The sequence below is a fragment of the Cyprinodon tularosa genome, unplaced genomic scaffold (genome assembly GCF_016077235.1).
Source record: "Cyprinodon tularosa strain WSP-4 unplaced genomic scaffold, ASM1607723v1 ctg424, whole genome shotgun sequence".
Taxonomy (NCBI): domain Eukaryota; kingdom Metazoa; phylum Chordata; class Actinopteri; order Cyprinodontiformes; family Cyprinodontidae; genus Cyprinodon; species Cyprinodon tularosa.
Window position 1 is genome coordinate 628854 of NW_024039146.1, and position 23583 is coordinate 652436.

General features: G+C 38.2%; 1 protein-coding gene across 1 annotated transcript in view; it reads right to left on the reverse strand.

Annotated features, from left to right (window-relative positions):
* The window catches only part of LOC119792585 (urotensin-2 receptor), a 102520-nt gene that overhangs the window by 42045 nt on the left and 36892 nt on the right, over positions 1 to 23583 (reverse strand). The window lies entirely within an intron of this gene.

Below are 23583 nucleotides of genomic sequence, written 5' to 3' on the forward strand. Positions count from 1 at the left end.
TCATAAAAAAGATTTTTTTTTTTAGTTTTTCAACAGTCCAGAGTTCAAGAAAGACTGAAAAAAAAAGCTTCCCCAAAATGAAATTTAAGAAAAAGATTATAAATTCAAATTTACCACCAACACCAGAGGCTGTTGCTGAATAACAGAACAAATATGTCTCAGTCAGAAATGTTTATGCTTCTAACAAAGCTGTCCTGGACTGATGTAAGACATTTCGTAATGTTGCCTCCAACGTGTGTTAAAAGGCCCAACTCTCTCACCACCACAGTGATCCCCATCTGCACTCCTCTTGAGGAAGAGACTCTTGGGAACTTGCCTGATATCAACAAAAGCATCAATAAGTCACGTTTCTCTGAGTAAGACATAAAATAGAAAGACTTTTTGCTGGAAGTACCAGGATTGGATGATGGAAGGTCTGGATAAGAAAAAATAAAAACTGCCCACAATTCAGGTTATTTATGGGGTCGTTTCTGCTCTGAGTTTTACTCATCATCAATGCGCCGAAAATATGGATTGCTTTAAATAATCAAAATTAGCTATTTTCTCCAATGATCTGGGAGCAGGATGTAATTAACCTACATTTTGTTTTAATAGTAACACTTCCAGTTAGAGGCCAAAACATTCTTAGATGTTAATCCCATTAAAAACCTTTTGCCGCTTTAAATAAACTTTATCTATTTATGAATAAAAGCCTTAAAACCTGATTAAAAACTTAATAAATCGGAACACATTATAAAATAATACAAAGGCAATCTATTTTTTACAGAGTAAATTTATTTGGCTTTTAAATATTTTTGTTACCAGAGGTTTGCTATGGAATGTATGCTATATAAAAGTTTTATAATCATTTATTTTTCACAATCTGACGTAATAGTAAACTAACCGCCTCTTATATTATTTAAAGTAGGACAACAGTCTGCTTCTATTTGACAAATTTAAGACTAGTGAAATAAAAATGTGTTAATTTTCTTACTATATCTTTTTTAATATGGTTAATATATAAGCATGAGTAAAAGTGAAGCGGCCTCTTTTCTTTTTGGCATGATGGCTGAAAATGTCTATGGTCCTTATATTGAAAATGTCATATTTTGACTTTGAGTAATACAAGCCTTTGCTATGAATGTATTTATTTAAGTATATAAATAGGGTATGATTATATTTTGTATAGTTTAATATCAGACTGAGGGCTGAAAAGCAGTTGCTCCCTTATTAAATTGCCTGTCTGGCTGTAAAGTGGGTTACTTTCACTAAAGGCACCTGGTAAGGGTTACAACCCCTGCAATGCTGCAGGGAACCAAGGGGAGTTGCGAGAAAGATATATGATAAATGGATCAAATTACCAGATAACAAAAGGTATAAGTTAAAACTATGTAGCTGCTTGGAGTGTTATTGCCCTTGGCTCTATGAGTCATAGCTCACAATTTATCTTGGATTGTTTTAGTACCTGATATATAAAACACTTTTGTTCTTTTAATAGCTCGCTATTTTTCTCAACCCACATTGCTACTTGAATAAGAAAGAGAGAGGTAGGATTGCAACGTTAGTAAAAATATTTATATGGTAAAATCTTTACATTTTGGAAGTTTTAAAGACTTTAGATATATAATAAATAAATATCCTTCCTGTAGACCAAATGGTTGAGTGTCAGGTGATGGATCAACAGTAAATCCAACAGACGTCAAGTGTTTTAACCAAGATAATTAACATAAAAAATGAAAATTCCAGAGAGCAGCTGTATCCGTGAAAACCAGCAAACAAACTTTCTAAAAAAAGGACAACGATTAAGATTTCATCTTACTCTAGCAGCCATTCAAAATGGCCCTTCCTAGTCAAACACCAGCCGAATGGCAGCCAACTTCCCTCCAACTCCCATCAAAATCTCCTCCAACTTCCAGCCCCTGGAGTTACCCCCTCTTGCATCTTTATTTTACTCCAACTCCACCCTTTCACTGAATTACAGGGTGTGACCAGGAGATGGTGCTTCTCTTTAGATCTTAATGTCCACGAATCATGACAGAAAGAATATTTTACTACAAATATTGATGTATAAAAATGAATTGAAGAGGGACCAACCAAGGACCAGTCAAGGGCCCATCAAGGAAAGTGGGGAAATTTTGAATGTCTACTACTGTAAATGCCTTGGAGATTTCAAATTAAGTCAGTTCAGTTTATTTTTAAACTAAATTAGTTTTATCGTTTGCCTTCTTTTGTTAGACTGCAATGCCCCAAAGGATAGGCGTTACGGTCGACCGACTTTTCAGACACTTAGATGGGCATGGCGCATTGCAGTCTTGTTGCAGGTTTGTTTTCAATCTTCTTTTTTTGGAATAGCGCCAATTCATAACACGTCATCTCAAGGCACTTTCATAGACAATTCAACCAGATCATAAAGTCCGATTGGTACAATGTTTTCTATCAAACAAAAACCAGCTTAATGCATCGACTCATTGACCCAAAGGCAATCCTTCACACCATCCATGCTTGTAGCGACAGTGGAGAGGAAAACTCCCTTTTAAAAGGAAGAAACCTCCAGCAGAACCAGGCTCAGAGTGAGCGGCCATCTGCCGAGGCCGACTGGGGTTCAAGGAGACAGAAGAAGAAATAGAAAAATACGCAGATTTTAAACTCTGCAACTCATTGTGGGCATTTAACTGATCCTTTATGTTAAATATAGCCAAATCATAACCCCTCAACACCCCACTTACCCCCAATAAATGTACACACGCATCTTTCGTTTTTGTAATAACTCCAAACAATACAGTAAAAGCCTAAATATGTAATTATCAAATGGCTTTTGATCTACAGGAAGCCAAGATATTATCAGTTGTGTGTTCTGGTAATATATGGTGATATCAAATTTCAGTGATGTAACAGGAATGACTTCCCTCTGAAGTCATCCCCCACAATGGAGTTTACTTTAGGAAGTTATTCCATTCAACTTCCTCTTGCCAGCAACCACCGGCCGCTAAAGGCTAGACTAAGCGCTTCTCAGCTTAAAGCTTCGCTAAGAAGCAACCAAATCCCTTCGGAGAGGTCTGTGCTTGCTGGACAGAGTCAGGCTACGTTTCCTAGGATTCAGAAGGAGCTGATCTTAGAGACCATCTTTTCCTACGATTCAAACCCAGTTCGCAGACACAGACCAATCTAGCTAGCTTATCTAGCTCTTGCCGACCTAAATCTAATTGAAAAGAATGCAATTTTTAAAAACTCAATATGAAAAACTGACATTTGTAAAAATTCTAATGTAAATATAAAAAAATGAATAAAATCTGTAAGTAACTAACTTTAGGAAAACAGCAAAGAAACTCTATATTTTGGATTTTATTTTTTTTAACTTAAAGGAACAGTACACCCAAAACATGATTAGCCTTCATTTTCTACTCACCCCCATGCTGAACAACACTCTGGAGTACTTTTTTGATATCTCAAATGCATCTGGAGATCTGGGAGGCTTCTTGCTGTCTGCTGACATTCAAATAATGGAGGTCTATGGTGACCGAGACAGAAAGGTCCATAAAAGTCCACAAAAAACGTGTCAATATTCCTCCATACTGCTCGTCCAATGTATTCCAAGTGTCCTGAGTGGGTAGCATCCAGAATTTACTCGAAACGAAGTCATTTAGAATGTTTTTAGAGCATAAACAGTAGTGTATAGGATTTCCTGAAAGCGCGCACATGCGCGCTCACGACGCTACGGAAGCCGGCAGACCAAACCAGATGAAAGTGCGCATTCAGCTCGGCAAAGAACTCATGCTCTTCCTCAACACTGAAGTCCTCAGACATTTTTCTTTCGTTGTTTCTTTCTTTGCACAGGTAAACAGCACATTTCTTCTTCTACGCTTGCATTATTGGCAGAGCAGACGCTGAATGCGCACTTTCATCTGGTTTGGTCTGCCGGCTTCCGTAACCTCGTGAGCGCGCATGTGCGCGCTTTCAGGAAATCCTATACACTACTGTTTAGGCTCTAAAAACATTCTAAATTACTTCGTTTCGAGTAAATTCTGGATGCTACCCACTCAGGACACTTGGAATACATTGGACGAGCAGTATGGAGGAATATTGACACGTTTTTTGTGGACTTTTATGGACCTTTCTGTCTCGGTCACCATAGACCTCCATTATTTGAATGTCAGCAGACAGCAAGAAGCCTCCCAGATCTCCAGATGCATTTGAGATATCAAAAAAGTACTCCAGAGTGTTGTTCAGCATGGGGGTGAGTAGAAAATGAAGGCTAATCATGTTTTGGGTGTACTATTCCTTTAAATGTTGGTCGGAACGATAACTGCAAATAAAACCCATAAAATTTAAAACCATTTAACCACCACTGCATGAAAAGTGGGATTTTCGTCAATATACGGCACTGTAGATTGTCGTGGAACTTCAGGTTAGCGGCAGTTTACGTTTAATATTCAATGTGTACAGTAGCATGAAGATAATCCATTAACAGTATATATGATATTTATATTTTTATACTTCTTTTTCATGCTGTTGTGCCATCTGCTTTGTTAGAAATATATGTTGTGTATTTGAGGAGCTTGTAATATGACTTGTTTTAAATTGAGTTTGGGAGTTGCATGGATAGCAGAAGGATTTAATAAGAACAAAAAGGCATAAACAGGGCATTAAACAGGGATAAAGAGCAGGTAGTACAATGGAGAAGTAAAACCCAATGAAAAAAAAAGCAATGAAAACGTGAGCTCATACACTGAGGGAGTAGATTAAAATGTGTAATGAGTGTAATAATCTGAGGAGAATGTAGCAGCTGATGCATAAGGAAAGAAGGGAGCTTGGGCTGCACCGAGAAGCAAAAACAACTGTCAAAAAATAAGGAGAAAATCAGACATGAAATCACAAAAAAATATTTTAATTGCACTTAAAACAACACAAAAATACACCAAAAAAAATGAAGCAAGTCATGAAGTGATATGAATTTGCCAGAAAGAATATAACATAAAAACAGACACAGTTAACACTGCATGAAAAGTGGGATTTTCGTCAATATGCGGCACTGTAGATTGTCGTGGAACTTCAGGTTAGCGGCAGTTTACGGCAATTTGCAGGCTTCGTCGAAAACTCCCGTAAATTGTCAGAAATTGACGTGGAATTTCTTAGGCAGTGTTCCCCCCATGCCTCCCCCCCATGGAATTCTAGGGGAGGCTTTAACATGTAAATGAACATGCTGTGAGCTATACAAATGCAAACCAGGGTTGCAGGGGGGGTTTTACCCCAAGTGACATCTTTCTGAGGAAGAAAATCTCTGATACAAAGAGATCAGGCTTAGTATAGCCTCTCACATTTTAGCTTGAATTGATTTATTTAATTAAAGTATAGAGACCAAAACAGATCTTTAGCTGACAGAGCAATACATTTAGAGCAGTAATTATTTTTTTTTAAAATTTGCATTTAAGATAAAAAATAAAATATTGTCTGTCAATATGCTCAATTCACAATTACTTAAGTGGAAAAGTTTCAAGAAATGAGTCTGAGATGATTCACTTTATAACATGGCGCATTATCCTGTTGGAAGTAGCCATCAGAAGATTGGTACACTGTGGTCATAAGGTCTGGCCAGGTCAAGATCCGCAATTGCAATTGCACCAAACAGGAAAAAGAACATCGACAAATTCCGGTTTGTCAAATTAAAATATAGCAGCAACAGATCGGTGACTAGAAATTATAGCACAATTCTTATATATATATAAAAAAAAAAAAACTAACACCGTTTATTTAAATGATTGGATCCAAACTATTGGTTATTCACCAACCAGGAAGCAGATTTCTCATCTCCATCAAAATATTTATTTTATACCGAGGGACTTAAACTTTAATCAAATCCATTCAAAAGAAACTTCTTATTACAGGAATGAAAAGAGATGTTGAGTTTGGAAGTAGTGAACAAGTTCATTAAAAAAAAGCAGTTTTGAATTATCCTTATCCCCGTTACAAAAATCTACAAAAATATAAATATATATTTGGGCAGAAACTGAACATATGCTGGATGATGGTGGGATTTTTTTAATATGTCATATTAAATTAAGCGCTCACAGGGTTCATACAGGAATGAGTGACTCTAATTTAATGGTATTTAAATGCTATTAGAAATGATTTTAATGCCATCATCAAGAACCATGTACACAAGTTTTTAGTGTACATGAAATATGAAGGAGCTGCAAGCAGAGTTCCATGACTCCTGTATGTATGTAAACACACACACACATATATACGTATATATATATCCTCTAGCTTTTTCTCCGCCTGGAGCGATATAATATATCTGACGAAATTGTTTTTATAAGCATTTTTTATTAAAGAATTATAAATACTTCGATAAACATATTTAAATAATTTTAGTGCCAATTAAGGCCTTGATAAAAAAAAAAAAAAAGAATGATTTTTTAATTATTTTTATTGATCCGCGGACACCCTGGTTCATCTCGCGCATGCTCTGTACCATCTCCAAGAAACTCAGAGCGGAGCTCTGCAGCCACAGTGGAGAATGGATTCTTTGCTTTGTGCAGGCGGTCTGGAGCTTCTGGATTTCGGGGTAAAACTCCTCTTGGACGCGATGGCGACTCTGCATCGAACAAGACGAACTCAAAGAAGAGATGCTAGCGGTAAATATATGTTCGATTACTGCCTGCTAAGCTAAAAGCGGCCTAGCCTGAGCTACGGCTAATAGCGGCTAATAGTAGCCTTGCAAGAACAAGCTTTATTAAAGTGTATTTTTTGTGATTCACAGGAAGCAGTACGCCGTCTTAACAACTCGGAGACTAATTGCAGGCGCTATGAACCGGAGCAAGGGTAAGATTTAAAGAATATGCTTTCATTCTGCGGTAAAAGGCAATGGATACGGATAGATACCGATGATCATAGCTTTTACATTTTGTTTTCACAGACCTCCCATCTCGGCAAGTCCAGATTTGCACGATGTTGATAAAGACGACATTGTGTGTAAGTGACTTGTTTTAATGTTTTCTCCTTCCTTGTTACTGTGACTTGCGTTTGATTTTTTATTCATACCACTCTCATTTAATTGTTTTCCAGCTGCCTGTAAGACGTATTTTCAGACGGTACGCAGGAGCTTCAGATATACGCTGCTAGCCAACACGCTGCGTGCGGAGGCTATCTGCTCGGAGTCGGGCCAGAAGAAAGAGGGTAAGACTTTATTTGGTGACTATTTTTCAGGTGCATTAATAGATGTGTTGTGTCCATATGCAGTGCGCTGATTCATTGTTTTTTTTTTTTAGCTGCTGAAAGCGAGGCAGAGTGTGCTAGCAGATGAGGAAGTGGAACTCTGGAAGTCCGCCTTCCTCGGCGGTGTCTCTGGATGGATTGTACGGTCGCCGCCATTTCTTAGGCCGGATCTCACTGAACTCTATGTTAAGCTGCAGTCCCGGTTAGAAGCGATGCCGAAGTACAGGGCCACGCACAGTATGCGTCTGCACATCGGACCTGCCTCGGAGGGAATGCTGCCAGTTACCTCCAACCCCGAGGAAGCAAACGGACCGTTCACGGAGTTTTAATTTTTAGAAACGCATGTGTTTGGATACGCGTTGTATATAGTTGTGTGTGTTTTAATAAAGCTCTTTCTTTGCATAAACAGCTTCCTGCAAATGTTCATTTCCTGTATAAATTCATTCATGTCCTTGATGGTAGCATAATAATTGTGTAGTAGTGTAGGATAACATAAATACACACCATATGAATGAATAAATATATGAATGAATATATATATATATATATATATATATATATATATATATATATATATATATATATATATATATATATATATATATATATATGAATAAATATATATATGTAAATATATATATATGCCAACCAATCACGAACGACTTTACTTGTTTAAAAAGAAGTGGTTCCGTCCAATACTCAGTAAGAAAATTAAAGCCTGGCGTGGCCACGTGTGGTTTTGCTGCCAATCACGAGCGATTTCATTTGTTTGAGAATAGTGGTTTCAGCCAATACTGAGTAGGTTATTCAAGCCAGACCTGGCCAGCCGCGCGGGTTTGCTGCATTCATATGCTAATTAGGGCCATTAGTACAGCTGATCGCTCTCCACATACGTCACGGTACGTTTTCGACAATTTGTGGCACGACAAACGCGGACAAGCACGGGTTGCAAATTGTCGGAAACTGACGAAAATCAGGCAGATCTGCGGGAGTTTACGGGGGTTTACGGGGACGAAAATCTCACTTTTCATGCAGTGCACGAAACAGCAAAATGAAGCATCATTCTGTAAATCATTACAGTAATTAAGGTTGATTCTTCAATGACTCGATGTGATTCAACCATGACTCACAATGTAGATTATCAGATGTAAATTGAGTGCCCGCTTAGGGATTAATAGATTAAACTAGCTCTATTACTCTGACAGACTGGATGAGCTGAGATGCCACTAAACTAAAGGCTGCCAGGCTTAGTTTTACCATTTAAAAGTGACAAGACATTCACTTGAATTTTCAGCTTATCCGCATGAGATACGTAGGAATTGGTGTAAAGACTTGGATCATATGCCACATGATAGACCAATAGCCTGACTGAAAGCAGAACATCGGAAGATCCTAACTCCTCTAATGCACTGAGCATATTTAACCTACTAATCTGGGATGTTTTTTTCTTTTCTCTCTCTCACCCTGAAGCAATGTGTACTGAGAATTGATGCTGTTCCTGTCAGACAAAAAGTGCTGAAGCAAGAAATGGGGAAAACATGCGAGTCTTGGAAAGATACGGCTCACCTGTAAAGAATCATTGTTGGACGTTGTAGTTTCCTAGAGGGCATACATGTTACATGAGTTTGAATAATGCTTAATCTTGGCCTGGCCAGCCCTGTTTAAACAAATGTAAGAAGAGGTGTTAGTGCAGAAGAATAAACAGTACCATAAATATCACAGGTTCTAATTCCTTAACAGATTAGTGTATCTCCCTCTCACAGTTGCTGAGACGTCTGCAAATGGCTGTAATGGAAAGACTTGCCTGCTGACTAAACAAATGAACAGAGTTCATTTTAATATAGGCTGGTTTGAAGCTTAAAAATGAAACCTCACATGCACATTGTATTTTTAAAAAGTTGAATGTCTGGTATGTCTGGCGTTTGTGCTTGTTTTCGCCCAAAAGCCAAAAATAATTAGACCCAATTACAAATGTAGAAAGAAACAGTTGAAACGTGTCTCTTGGGGCCTTAAAAGCTTCCCTTTCTTTTGCTAATTTGCCTAAATTGTTATTTTCTGCTTGGTTTTGTTTAGCTTTATATTCCGAAATCACAGTATTTCTGATTAATATGCATGCTTTCCAAAATTCTGATTAGTGCGGTTATGGTGCGTGTGCCCCTGGGAAGCCCTCTATTCATAATTATAGCCCAGCGCTTCTCAAAGTCAAGAGTCTCATTGTGCAATTAGTCAGTGAGGACTATTTGTTCGAGAATTTTAAACCCAGGCTCTGATAGATGCCAAATAAGCTTTAATTAATCATCAGGATCTTGTTTGTGGTCTTTGTTCATTCCTTTTGGAAGATGAAATTAATTACACTTTATGCATTATCTTCTATCTATTATAATGTTTTTCTAAGTGTTTCATTTTAAATCTCTTTCTTGGCACAGTTTTTCTATTTAGTTTGTTTTTTTAGCTGTCCTTTATACAGTTTTCCAGCTATAGCGGTGTGATAAGGTTGTAAGGGGCAGCGGTTGGCTAAGACAGTGTTTTTTTGTTGTTTTTTCAGCAAAGTTGGCTCAAGCCCCATTTATCACTGTTACTGCTTTGGAGCAACTGAAGTCAACAGCTCCTAAGCCTAAAAAAAGAAATAGTTTGTCTCAGGTCTTTGTGGCCAAACACACCAGCACTGTGCCTTTCACTGATCTTGGTTCAGCACAACCTCAGAGTTTTTTGGACTTTGATGTGTCTTACCATGAGGTCAAAATCTGTATATATTATATATTTTTTAACAACTCTAAAACCAAAGTATTACAACGATTAAACTTGATTTACAGTGCACACTACTAAAATTAATTAGAATGCAAAAACTGAAGTAAAGATATTTGAGAGTTCAAAGGGTTTGACTTGGTTTCCCAAAGAAATGTTCATGCTATATTTGCAGAACTAGCTCTGAATTACATATTTCTCATAACTTAGGAGGTTGACTAAGTAAATTTCATCCACTTGCAACAGCATAACATCATGATTTAAGACTGTGTGAAGTTCATAAAATCAAACCTCCATGCAAAATTAATATAATTTGTGGTTAACTATAATATGGTTAAAAGTCCCTGTATGATTTATTAATTACTGATGATGAGAAACACACAAAAACTAATATAACAAATGTTTACAAGCTCTCTTTCAACAGTTAATATCATTTTAAGGGATTCTGTACAATGCACTGTGCACACTGTGTCTGGCTGCATACACTAATATTTCACTTTTTGTTCAGTTACATTAAAATCATTTTCTATCATTGTTTCATCTTTTTTCCCTTTTTGCCCCTTTCCCTGTTTTTCCCTTTCTGTTCTATTTTCCTATTGCAGTCTCCACATAATCTGTAATACTCCCTGCATGAATTACAAAAAAGCTATTTAAATGCATAAATCAAGCGGAACACAATGTCGTACTGCTACACTTGTGAAAGTAAAATCTGTTGGACTCTCATTGGCATCAAGACAATTATCCTTATTGCCACATTGCCAGACAGGACACTGTAAAAAAATATATATATTTTTTTTTTCTACAAAAGTGATTCAACAGAGTAATGCACGATGTATTGAACCTGACCCAGAGATCATATAATTATTAACCATTTTTTAAAACCTATACAAGAGAAAAGGTTGTCAGGGTTCTGCCCTCTGTTTATTTTTAGTTTCTTTGTATTTGTAGTTGTTTTCTAGCAGTGTTTTGTACTTAATTTACTCTCTGTTGCCCCCTTGTGTTTGTTTCCTTGGCTTCCTTCTACTTGCTTCCATCCACACCTGTTCCTTGTCAGCTCATTAGTCCAGTCTTTGTTCTGTCTCCTATATATACTCTCACAGTGCAGTTCCTCAGGGTTGGTTCCTCGTCTTTTCCACATGTATGTTTCCCCTGATGCTATCTAGATTCTTTTTTTTTCTGCATTCGTTATTTTGGATTTTTGGATTTCTGCCTCAGTTGCCTTTAAGTGCTTCATTAAATCAGTAAAACTCATCACTGCCTACTAATTAGTGATTGGTTAATGAGGCAACATGAAGCATTTCAACAGATTGCCAAACTGTATTGATACTGTCTCACAGCATACTGACACCTGCTGGACATTTAAAGACACTACAGGCAGCTTATTTGACAGACAAATCTGAATTGATTTGATGACCAAGTACAATAGAATTTTTTAAGTTATTGTAGGTTATATTTTATAATTTCATATCTATATTAAAATAAAAAATATATTTAATATTTTCAGATGCAGCCAATAAATAATATAAACATATATCATAACGTGAAAATTTAGGGGAAAATGTGAATGAGGATGCTTGTGGACTAGGATTTTCAATATTTTTTTTTTTTAAATAATAAGTACAGTAAATAATACTTGCTGTTATTGTTAGTACTTATATGCTGTTAAAAAGTAACAATAAATAAACTAAGAGTTAATTTGGAATTAACATTAATTCAGATAATTGAAATAAAAATGCAACTGCTTAAATGCTCCTATTCCTTTTAGGCTGCTACAAAATTCTAGATCATTTTAATGATAAACTGCAAAAGATGAGACATTTTTTTTAGCAGATGCATCATGTCGACAGATAAGTTTTTAAAAACAGTTTAGTGACTCAGTCAGTTAGAAACAAGTCCTGTATCAGTTACATGACTTTCTTGAATCGACACACGCACCGATACAGTGTTTTGCTCTATGGGCTCAACTTTTGTGCCTACGCATTGGTGTTACTGGATCCATCACTGCTACTAATCTCTGCATTTGGGTCCTCAATGACTCCACTCAACCTGACAAAGGTAGCATTAATGCTTCCCAATAATATGGGAAGCAGCAAATTCCTTAGCATTCGAAACTTTGGTTAGAATGTTGGAGATCAGTACATTTATTTGCGATAAAATACAAATTCATTTTTTAGAAAAATTTTTTTTTTTTTAGATATAGCATGTTGATGGGTGATTTGTCCCTTCATGTTTTGTTTAGGACACTTGGAATCTATTATTTGGAGCATTTGTGAAGGAATGTAAAATGTTTGTCATATTGACAATGAGGGGAAGGGGCATTGTGTGCTTCGCTTAACAACACGAAAATCAGAAAATGTAAACAACATTGTGCGAATGGACTTATCAAGAGCAGATCTCAGATGAGTTGATCAGTGTGAAAAATAGCAAACATACAGATGACGCTTGAAATGTTCTTCCAGTCTAGCAAGGAATGACTTTTGCAAAGTTAAACTTCAGATGTTGAAACTAAAAGATTCCTCACACATTGTGACTTTAAGAAAAGGAAAAGAGAAAACAGCAACAATATCATCCTTTAATAGCGCCAGCTGGCAGCTTTTACTGGGGAAATAAACTCATTGTCAGTTCCTCATATTATGTAAAAACCTCAGGAAAATAGTTGAATGCACGAAGCAATGGTTAAGCACAGCGTTGTTTATTTCCTTTTAGATTAACTTTAATTCAATTACGATTTTACCAGCATGATGTAATCTGATTTTATCACCAAGGAATCTGCTAACAAAATGATCAAGAAAATAAAATCTGATATAAAGTTTTTGCGATTCACTTTAAATATGTGACAAGATTGCTTCTTCCTTTTTATTATATTCCCTTTTTTCTGATCCTTCACACACTTCCAGGGAAACAAAAACGTGTCCTTGTCGAATTGCATTTGCAGACTTTCTGATTGCATTTGTTTGCAAAGAAAAAGTGTACAGTTTCCACTGCATCTATTAAATTGTTCTATTCCCGAGTGTTTTGAACATATCCTGACCTTTTTGTGTACCTTCCAAGGTATGTTAATGTACCTGTAAAAGGCACTCCCTCAGTGCAACAGAGGAAGCTTTCTTTAAAAAAAAAAAAAGAAAAAAATTAAATATTAAAAACATTTTGAAATCCAACAGAAATTTGAGTTTATCTGGTGACTTTTTCATCTTAAAATCTATTTATTTTACTGTCAAAAAAAGCCAGTAGTAATATAGCTGTAAGTGTTTCTGCTTGGGTTTCGTTGTTCATTGCTTGTGAACTGCTAATGGCCAAATACTCTCCTGCATCCACATATAACAAAGTGCTGTCAGTCACAGCATAACAGTAAACATGTAGAGATAGGTGTTGTATTTTAAGTGCACAACAGAAGCCATTTTATGTGTCAACAGGTGCTGTATGTGGAAACACACGAATACAGGAGACTAAAACTCTTTCTATAAGTCTTTGAATTAGGACTGAATAAAGTTTAATCTCTGAGTAGGTCTGTTCTATTTAAATAAGTGCATATGCCCTTGAGTTGAGTAAGATCATTTGCCAATGAAATAAAAAAGATTTGTGCTCACAAAAACTAAAAAACATAATTCCTTTATAAAAAAATAAATAAAGGCATGCATACTAATTAGTTCGATCAACAACTCAAATTGTGGCATTTTAAAGGTCCTTGAATAGTTTGAATATACTGTAGTTAAGGGTAAACAAAGACCTGAGCTGCTCTCATGTCAGGGTATTCATGGCAAAGAAGCATCCAGACAACCTCTAAATCAGGCATCCCCAAAGTCGGTCCTTGAGGGCCGTTGTCCTGCAGGTTTTAGAGGTTTTCCTGCTCCAGCACAGCTAATATACATTAATAGTTGATTAACAGGCTTTTGCTGAACTGCAATCATCAGCATCAGCTGTCCTAAAGCAGAGAAGCCTATAAAACCTGCAGGACAGCGGCCCTCCAGGACCGATTTTTGGGATGCCTGCCCTACATGAAAGAGTTTGTTTGAAATTTTTTACATATCTTTTGCACGTTTAAAAAAGAATGTGACTTTTTACGTAGCTGCCTGGATTTTTTTTTACTAGGGATCTCAGTGCTCTAATATTCAATGTGTACAGTAGCATGAAGATAATCCATTAACAGTATATATGATATTTATATTTTTATACTTCTTTTTCATGCTGTTGTGCCATCTGCTTTGTTAGAAATATATGTTGTGTATTTGAGGAGCTTGTAATATGACTTGTTTTAAATTGAGTTTGGGAGTTGCATGGATAGCAGAAGGATTTAATAAGAACAAAAAGGCATAAACAGGGCATTAAACAGGGATAAAGAGCAGGTAGTACAATGGAGAAGTAAAACCCAATGAAAAAAAAAGCAATGAAAACGTGAGCTCATACACTGAGGGAGTAGATTAAAATGTGTAATGAGTGTAATAATCTGAGGAGAATGTAGCAGCTGATGCATAAGGAAAGAAGGGAGCTTGGGCTGCACCGAGAAGCAAAAACAACTGTCAAAAAATAAGGAGAAAATCAGACATGAAATCACAAAAAAATATTTTCATTGCACTTAAAACAACACAAAAATACACCAAAAAAAATGAAGCAAGTCATGAAGTGATATGAATTTGCCAGAAAGAATATAACATAAAAACAGACACAGTTAACACTGCATGAAAAGTGGGATTTTCGTCAATATGCGGCACTGTAGATTGTCGTGGAACTTCAGGTTAGCGGCAGTTTACGGCAATTTGCAGGCTTCGTCGAAAACTCCCGTAAATTGTCAGAAATTGACGTGGAATTTCTTAGGCAGTGTTCCCCCCATGCCTCCCCCCCATGGAATTCTAGGGGAGGCTTTAACATGTAAATGAACATGCTGTGAGCTATACAAATGCAAATCAGGGTTGCAGGGGGGGTTTTACCCCAAGTGACATCTTTCTGAGGAAGAAAATCTCTGATACAAAGAGATCAGGCTTAGTATAGCCTCTCACATTTTAGCTTGAATTGATTTATTTAATTAAAGTATAGAGACCAAAACAGATCTTTAGCTGACAGAGCAATACATTTAGAGCAGTAATTATTTTTTAAAAAATTTGCATTTAAGATAAAAAATAAAATATTGTCTGTCAATATTTCGGGGTCTGTCAAGATTTCGGGGTAAAACTCCTCTTGGACGCGATGGCGACTCTGCGTCGAACAAGACAAACTCAAAGAAGAGATGCTAGCGGTAAATATATGTTCGATTACTGCCTGCTAAGCTAAAAGCGGCCTAGCCTGAGCTACGGCTAATAGCGGCTAATAGTAGCCTTGCAAGAACAAGTATTTTTTGTGATTCACAGAAAGCAGTACGCCGTCTTCACAACTCGGAGACTAATTGCAGGCGCTATGAACCGGAGCAAGGGTAAGATTTAAAGAATATGCTTTCATTCTGCGGTAAAAGGCAATGGATACGGATGGATACCGATCATAGCTTTTACATTTTGTTTTCACAGACCTCCCATCTCGGCAAGTCCAGATTTGCACGATGTTGATAAAGACGACATTGTGTGTAAGTGACTTGTTTTAATGTTTTCTCCTTCCTTGTTACTGTGACTTGCGTTTGATTTTTTATTTATACCACTCTCATTTAATTGTTTTCCAGCTGCCTGTAAGACGTATTTTCAGACGGTACGCAGGAGCTTCAGATATACGCTGCCAGCCACACGCTGCGTGCGGAGGCTATCTGCTCGGAGTCGGGCCAGAAGAAAGAGGGTAAGACTTTATTTGGTGACTATTTTTCAGGTGCATTAATAGATGTGTTGTGTCCATACGCAGTGCGCTGATTCATTGTTTTTTTTTTTAGCTGCTGAAAGCGAGGCAGAGTGTGCTAGCAGATGAGGAAGTGGAACTCTGGAAGTCCGCCTTCCTCTGCGGTGTCTCTGGATGGATTGTACGGTCGCCGCCATTTCGTAGGCCAGATCTCACTGAACTCTGTGTTAAGCTGCAGTCCCGGTTAGAAGCGATGCCGAAGTACAGGGCCACGCACAGTAGGCGTCTGCACATCGGACCTGCCTCGGAGGGAATGCTGCCAGTTACCTCCAACCCCGAGGAAGCAAACGGACCGTTCACGGAGTTTTAATTTTTAGAAACGCATGTGTTTGGATACGCGTTGTATATAGTTGTGTGTGTTTTAATAAAGCTCTTTCTTTGCATAAACAGCTTCCTGCAAATGTTCATTTCCTGTATAAATTAATTCATGTCCTTGATGGTAGCATAATAATTGTGTAGTAGTGTAGGATAACATAAATACACACCATATGAATGAATAAATATATGAATGAATAAATATATATATATATATATATATATATATATATATATATATATACACTATATTGCCAAAAGTATTTGCTCACCTGCCTTGACTCACATATGAGCTTAAGTGACATCCCGTTCCTAATCCATAGGGTTCAATATGACGTCGGTCCACCCTTTGCAGCTAGAACAGCTTCAACTCTTCTGGGAAGGCTGTCCACAAGGTTTAGGAGTGTGTTTATGGGAATTTTTGACCATTCTTCCAGAAGCGCATTTGTGAGGTCGCACACTGATGTTGGACGAGAAGGCCTGGCTCTCAGTCTCCGCTCTAATTCATCCCAAAGGTGTTCTATCGGGTTGAGGTCAGGACTCTGTGCAGGCCAGTCAAGTTCATCCACACCAGACTCTGTCATCCATGTCTTTATGGACCTTGCTTTGTGCACTGGTGCACAGTCATGTTGGAAGAGGAAGGGGCCAGCTCCAAACTGTTCCCACAAAGTTGGGAGCATGGAATTGTCCAAAATGTCTTGGTATGCTGAAGCATTCAGAGTTCCTTTCACTGGAACTAAGGGGCCAAGCCCAGCTCCTGAAAAACAACCCCACACCATAATCCCCCCTCCAACAAACTTTACACTTGGCACAATGCAGTCAGACAAGTACCGTTCTCCTGGCAACCGCCAAACCCAGACCCGTCCATCAGATTGCCAGATGGAGAAGCGCGATTCGTCACTCCAGAGAACGCGTCTCCACTGCTCTAGAGTCCAGTGGCGGCGTGCTTTACACCACCGCATCCGACGCTTTGCATTGCACTTGGTGATGTATGGCTTGGATGCAGCTGCTCGACCATGGAAACCCATTCCATGAAGCTCTCTGCGCACTGTTCTTGAGCTAATCTGAAGGCCACATGAAGTTTGGAGGTCTGTAGTGATTGACTCTGCAGAAAGTTGGCGACCTCTTCGCACTATGCGCGTCAGCATCCGCTGACCCCGCTCCGTCAGTTTACGTGGCCTACCACTTCGTGGCTGAGTTGCTGTCGTTCCCAAACACTTCCATTTTCTTATAATACAGCTGACAGTTGACTGTGGAATATTTAGGAGCGAGGAAATTTCACGACTGGATTTGTTGCACAGGTGGCATCCTATCACAGTTCCACGCTGGAATTCACTGAGCTCCTGAGAGCGACCCATTCTTTCACAAATGTTTGTAAAAACAGTCTGCATGCCTAGGTGCTTGAATTTATACACCTGTGGCCATGGAAGTGATTGGAACACCTGATTCCAATAATTTGGATGGGTGAGCAAATACTTTTGGCAATATAGTGTATATATATATATGAATAAATATATATATGTAAATATATATATATATGCCAACCAATCACGAGCGACTTTACTTGTTTAAAAAGAAGTGGTTCGTCCAATACTCAGTAAGAAAATTAAAGCCTGGCGTGGCCACGTGTGGTTTTGCTGCCAATCACGAGCGATTTTACTTGTTTGAGAATAGTGGTTTCAGCCAATACTGAGAAGGTTATTCAAGCCAGACTTGGCCAGCCGCGCGGGTTTGCTGCATTCATATGCTAATTAGGGCCATTAGTACAGCTGATCGCTCTCCACATACGTCACGGTACGTTTTCGACAATTTGTGGCACGACAAACGCGGACAAGCACGGGTTGCAAATTGTCGGAAACTGACGAAAATCAGGCAGATCTGCGGGAGTTTACGGGGGTTTACGGGGACGAAAATCTCACTTTTCATGCAGTGTAACCAACACAAGGATCATACCAATATAACTATGGCACACTCATAAAACAAACATTTCTTCATGCATTTTTTTTGAAAAATCTCCTGTTTGTCACTGTAACCTAAGCCCATCTAACTCTGGGATTTTATTACACAAACCTGCAAAATGGTTTAGTGATACACCAAAGCATGTTTGTTTTTACATTTTTGGATACCTGCCATATGAATTTATTTTTTATTTCTTGGTTAATCATTATTTAGGTATTGCCATATTTAGTCAATACCTGCTGAATGACACTTCATGACTGTTTGGCTTTTCTAGGTCTGATTTGAAGATCCATTCATATCTATTTTGACATTTTTAGTGAGTTCTGTGTCAATCATTTCCTTTTTCTAATTCTCTCTGTTCAACGCTCATCCCCAGCTTTGTTTAATCATTTTTAACAGGCTGACCTTATCTGGTCCCTCAGGGACTGGGCCCCTTTAGGGTCAGGCCCCAGGTGCACCTGTCTGCCCTTCTTTGTTAGGTGTGGCCATCCCTACTGTATGTCTGCACTCCTTGTGTCCCAGTTATCTGGGGTGCCTTTGGATATCTGGGACGCAGGTTACCTCTTTATGGGTCTTTGGACCTGTAGGGAAGGTCTGGGGCTGCTCACACCGCCTATTGAGAATATTTTCCTTCATACACAAGCATGTTCAGGTATACTTACCACAGGATGGGGTTTCAGGTGTTTACGGAAGCATACTAATACTATGTAGCTACAGATATGTAAAACACCAAATAATAAAGTTTTGCTTTCCACACATACTGACTAGATATCTAAGGCACTGCTGTTGAAGCGATTTTAAGGTTTAATTTTGTTGTCTTTGTCTTTTTTAGTTTGTTTTTCTGTTCTCTTTCCCACTGCATGAAAAGTGGGATTTTCGTCAATATGCGGCACTGTAGATTGTCGTGGAACTTCAGGTTAGCGGCAGTTTACGACAATTTGCAGGCTTCGCCGAAAACTCCCGTAAATTATCAGAAATTGACGTGGACTTTGTTAGGCAGTGTTCCCCCCATGCCTCCCCCCCAAGGAATTCTAGGGGAGGCTTTAACATGTAAATGAACATGCTGTGAGCTATACAAATGCAAACCAGGGTTGCAGGGGGGGTTTTACTCCAAGTGACATTTTTCTAAAAGGTAAGAATACAAAGAGATCAGCCTAAGCATAGCCTCTTACATTTAAGCTTGAATTGATTTATTTAATTAAAGTATAGAGACCAAAACAGATCTTTAGCTGACAGAGCAATACATTTAGAGCAGTAATTATTAAAAAAAAAAAAATTTGCATTTAAGATAAAAAATAAAATGTTGTCTGTCAATATGCTCAATTCACAATAACTTAAGTGGAAAAGTTTCAAGAAATTAGTCTGAGATGATTCACTTTATAACATGGCGCATTATCCTGTTGGAAGTAGCCATCAGAAGTTTGGTACACTGTGGTCATAAGGTCCGGCCAGGTCAAGATCCGCAATTGCAATCGCACCAAACAGGAAAAAGAACATCGACAAATTCCGGTTCGTCAAATTAAAATATAGCAGCAACAGATCGGTTATAGCACAATTCTTATATATATATAAAAAAAAAAACTAACACCGTTTATTTAAATGATTGGATCCAAACTATTGGTTATTCACCAACGAGGAAGCAGATTTCTCATCTCCATCAAAATATTTATTTTATACCGAGGGACTTAAACTTTAATCAAATCCATTCAAAAGAAACTTCTTATTACAGGAATGAAAAGAGATGTTTGGGAGAAGAGAACAAGTTCATTCAAAAAAAGCAGTTTTGAATTATCCTTATCCCCGTTACAAAAATCTACAAAAATATAAATATATATTTGGGCAGAAACTGAACATAGGCTGGATGATGGTGGGATTTTTTTAATATGTCATATTAAATTAAGTGCTCACAGGGTTCATACAGGAATGAGTGACTCTAATTGAATGCTATTTGAAATGATTTTAATGCCATCAACAAGAACCATGTACACAAGTTATTAGTGTACATGAAAATGAAGGAGCTGCAAGCACAGTTCCATGACTCCTGTATGTATGTAAACACACACACATACACACACACACACATATATATACGTATATATATATCCTCTAGCTTTTTCTCCGCCTGGAGCGATATAATATATCTGACGAAATTGTTTTTATAAGCATTTTTTATTAAAGAATTATAAATACTTCGATAAATATATTTAAATAATTTTAGTGCCAATTAAGGCCTTGATTTTAAAAAAAATGAATGATTTTTTAATTATTTTTATTGATCTGCGGAAACCCTGGTTCATCTCGCGCATGCGCTCTACGATCTCCAAGAAACTCAGAGCGGCGCGGTGTGCAGCCACAGTGGAGGATGGATTCTTTGCTTTGTGCAGGCGGTCTGGAGCTTCTGGATTTCGGGGTAAAACTCCTCTTGGACGCGATGGCGACTCTGCATCGAACAAGACGAACTCAAAGAAGAGATGCTAGCGGTAAATATATGTTCGATTACTGCCTGCTAGGCTAAAAGCAGCCTAGCCTAAGCTACGGCTAATAGCAGCCTAGCCTAAAGCTACCGCTAATAGTAGCCTTGCAAGAACAAGCTTTATTAAAGTGTATTTTTTGTGATTCACAGGAAGCAGTACGCCGTCTTCACAACTCGGAGACTAATTGCAGGCGCTATGAACCGGAGCAAGGGTAAGATTTAAAGAATATGCTTTCATTCTGCGGTAAAAGGCAATGGATACGGATAGATACCGATCATAGCTTTACATTTTGTTTTCACAGACTACTGTCGCCTCACAATGAGGCGGTGACCTCCTATTTGCTCGGAGCCATAATCAGCAAGTCCAGATTTGCACGATGTTGATAAAGACGACATTGTGTGTAAGTGACTTGTTTTAATGTTTTCTCATTCCTTGTTACTGTGACTTGCGTTTGATTTTTTTATTTATACCACTCTCATTTAATTGTTTTCCAGCTGCCTGTAAGACGTATTTTCAGACGGTACGCAGGAGCTTCAGATATACGCTGCTAGCCAACACGCTGCGTGCGGAGGCAATCTGCTCGGAGTCGGGCCAGAAGAAAGAGGGTAAGACTTTATTTGGTGACTATTTTTCAGGTGCATTAATAGATGTGTTGTGTCCATACGCAGTGCGCTGATTCATTGTTTGTTTTTTTCAGCTGCTGAAAGCGAGGCAGAGTGTGCTAGCAGATGAGGAAGTGGAACTCTGGAAGTCCGCCGTTGTCGCGGTGTCTCTGGATGGATTGTACGGTCGCCGCCATTTCGTAGGCCGGATCTCACTGAACTCTGTGTTAAGCTGCAGTCCCGGTTAGAAGTGATGCTGAAGTACAGGGCCACGCACAGTAGGCGTCTGCACATCGGACCTGCCTCGGAGGGAATGCTGCCAGTTACCTCCAACCCCGAGGAAGCAAACGGACCGTTCACGGACTTTTAATTTTTAGAAACGCATGTGTTTGGATACGCGTTGTATATAGTTGTGTGTGTGTGTGTATGTTTCAATAAAGCTCTTTCTTTGCATAAACAGCTTCCTGGCAAATGTTCATTTCCTGTATAACTTCATTCATGTCCTTGATGGTAGCATAATAATTGTGTAGTAGTGTAGGATAACATAAATACACAGCATATGAATGAATAAATATATAAATGAATATATATATATATATATGAATAAATATATATATGTAAATTTATATGTAAATGTATATATATGCCAACCAATCACGAGCGACTTTACTTGTTTAAAAAGAAGTGGTTCCGTCCAATACTCAGTAAGAAAATTAAAGCCTGGCGTGGCCACGTTTGGTTTTGCTGCCAATCACGAGCGATTTCATTTGTTTGAGAATAGTGGTTTCAGCCAATACTGAGAAGGTTATTCAAGCCAGACCTGGCCAGCCGCGCGGGTTTGCTGCATTCATATGCTAATTAGGGCCATTAGTACAGCTGATCGCTCTAATCGGTTTAAAGGGATATTTAAAGGTCTCACAAGAATTTGAAATCAGACATTAGCTGGTATAAAAACTATTTTACAAGTGGAAGAAAAAGATGCCAGAACTAGATCATGTCAACTCTGACATGCTAAAAGAAGCCTCCACAAACTTTATGTAACCCATTGGGCTCCCACCTGAGAGAGTTTGACTATTTTACACAAAGAGAATTGTCTGATGGAGACATCTTGACATTTCGGACGGGGAGGGTGTAACCCCCTGGGTTCCCAGGAATATATATATATATATATGTTGTTGTTTTGAAAAATAACAAATTTAATTTATGCAAGTTAATATCTTAAAATAAGATATAATAATTTCCAATTATTTTAGTAAGAGCTTGAAATGAGCAAGAGTTCAATGGATAGAACATAGTCTATAAAAATATTGTGTTCTTTCACTTTCAGAAGGAAAAAATATTATATACTTTTTATGCAAAGTACAGTTCAACACGAGGTGCGTAAGACTAGATTGCTGTGTATATGTGTTTTTTTTAGTTCTGCCTAAGGTCAGTTGCTATTGGGTGATTACACTTTTCCTGAATTCTGATTGACTTGGGGGCGGGACGAGGAGGAGAACGGAGAGAGAAGAGAAGAGACTCGGTGATAGAGTCCTGCACGGGTCGAGTTTTACCAACCCGCACTCGCCCGAACCCGTTAGGATGACTACCGAACCCGACCTGTCACCCGCGGATATCTTCAATTCAAATGCGAACCCGACCCGTTGATATTTAACCCGCAACCCGACCTGTTAACACATCAAGTAATAGGCTATAGTACGCTGCGCTGCAGAACAGCGCCATTAACACTGCAGCAGATGTGTATGCACTGACTGTGGCCTTTTTGAAAGGAAGCCCACACTTCCGGCAGGGCTTTAAGCTACAATAAGGGTGACCGCAGTGCCTGATTAATATAACATTTCTGATGTCCATAACAACACACACGCATAAAAAAAAAAATCACCAAATAGCCGCCCGCACTAAAAAAATATCCGCCCGACACCGCATACCCGTTTATTTTTATTTATGTATTTTTCACCCACAAAAGAGCATTTTAGCGGGTGACCTGTCGGGGACCCGCGGATACCCGACCCGTTGCAGGACTCTACTCGGTGAAGTTGTGCTGGAACTTTTATGAGCCGTTTTTGTTGGAAAATCGGTTTAAACTGTGCAAGTGTAAAGATGATAGAAACGGACATTGTTATTAAAGTTACAATTGAATGATCTAGAGATCGGTAATCCATTGGTTTTCTTCTTCTTAGTTAAAATAGGTCAATAAGATAAAAAATAAAACTGTATGTAGAATGCTTTTCTATTCAGTGTTCTTTTTTGTTGGGAAGTAACAATGCTGTTTGCTGTTTTATTAAGTTTAACTCTCTCATTGGATTTGACTGAGCTACATCGTGTCCGTGTTGTATTTCTATTTTCCCCTTTTACAGGTAAGACTGAGGGTTGTTTTATGTTTAAAAAGTTTATGAAGGCACTTATATTGTTTCGGTAATACGGAGAGTAAACATTGAATAATTAAAACTGTCTGTGCACTTTGTAGGTTGAACATGATGCTA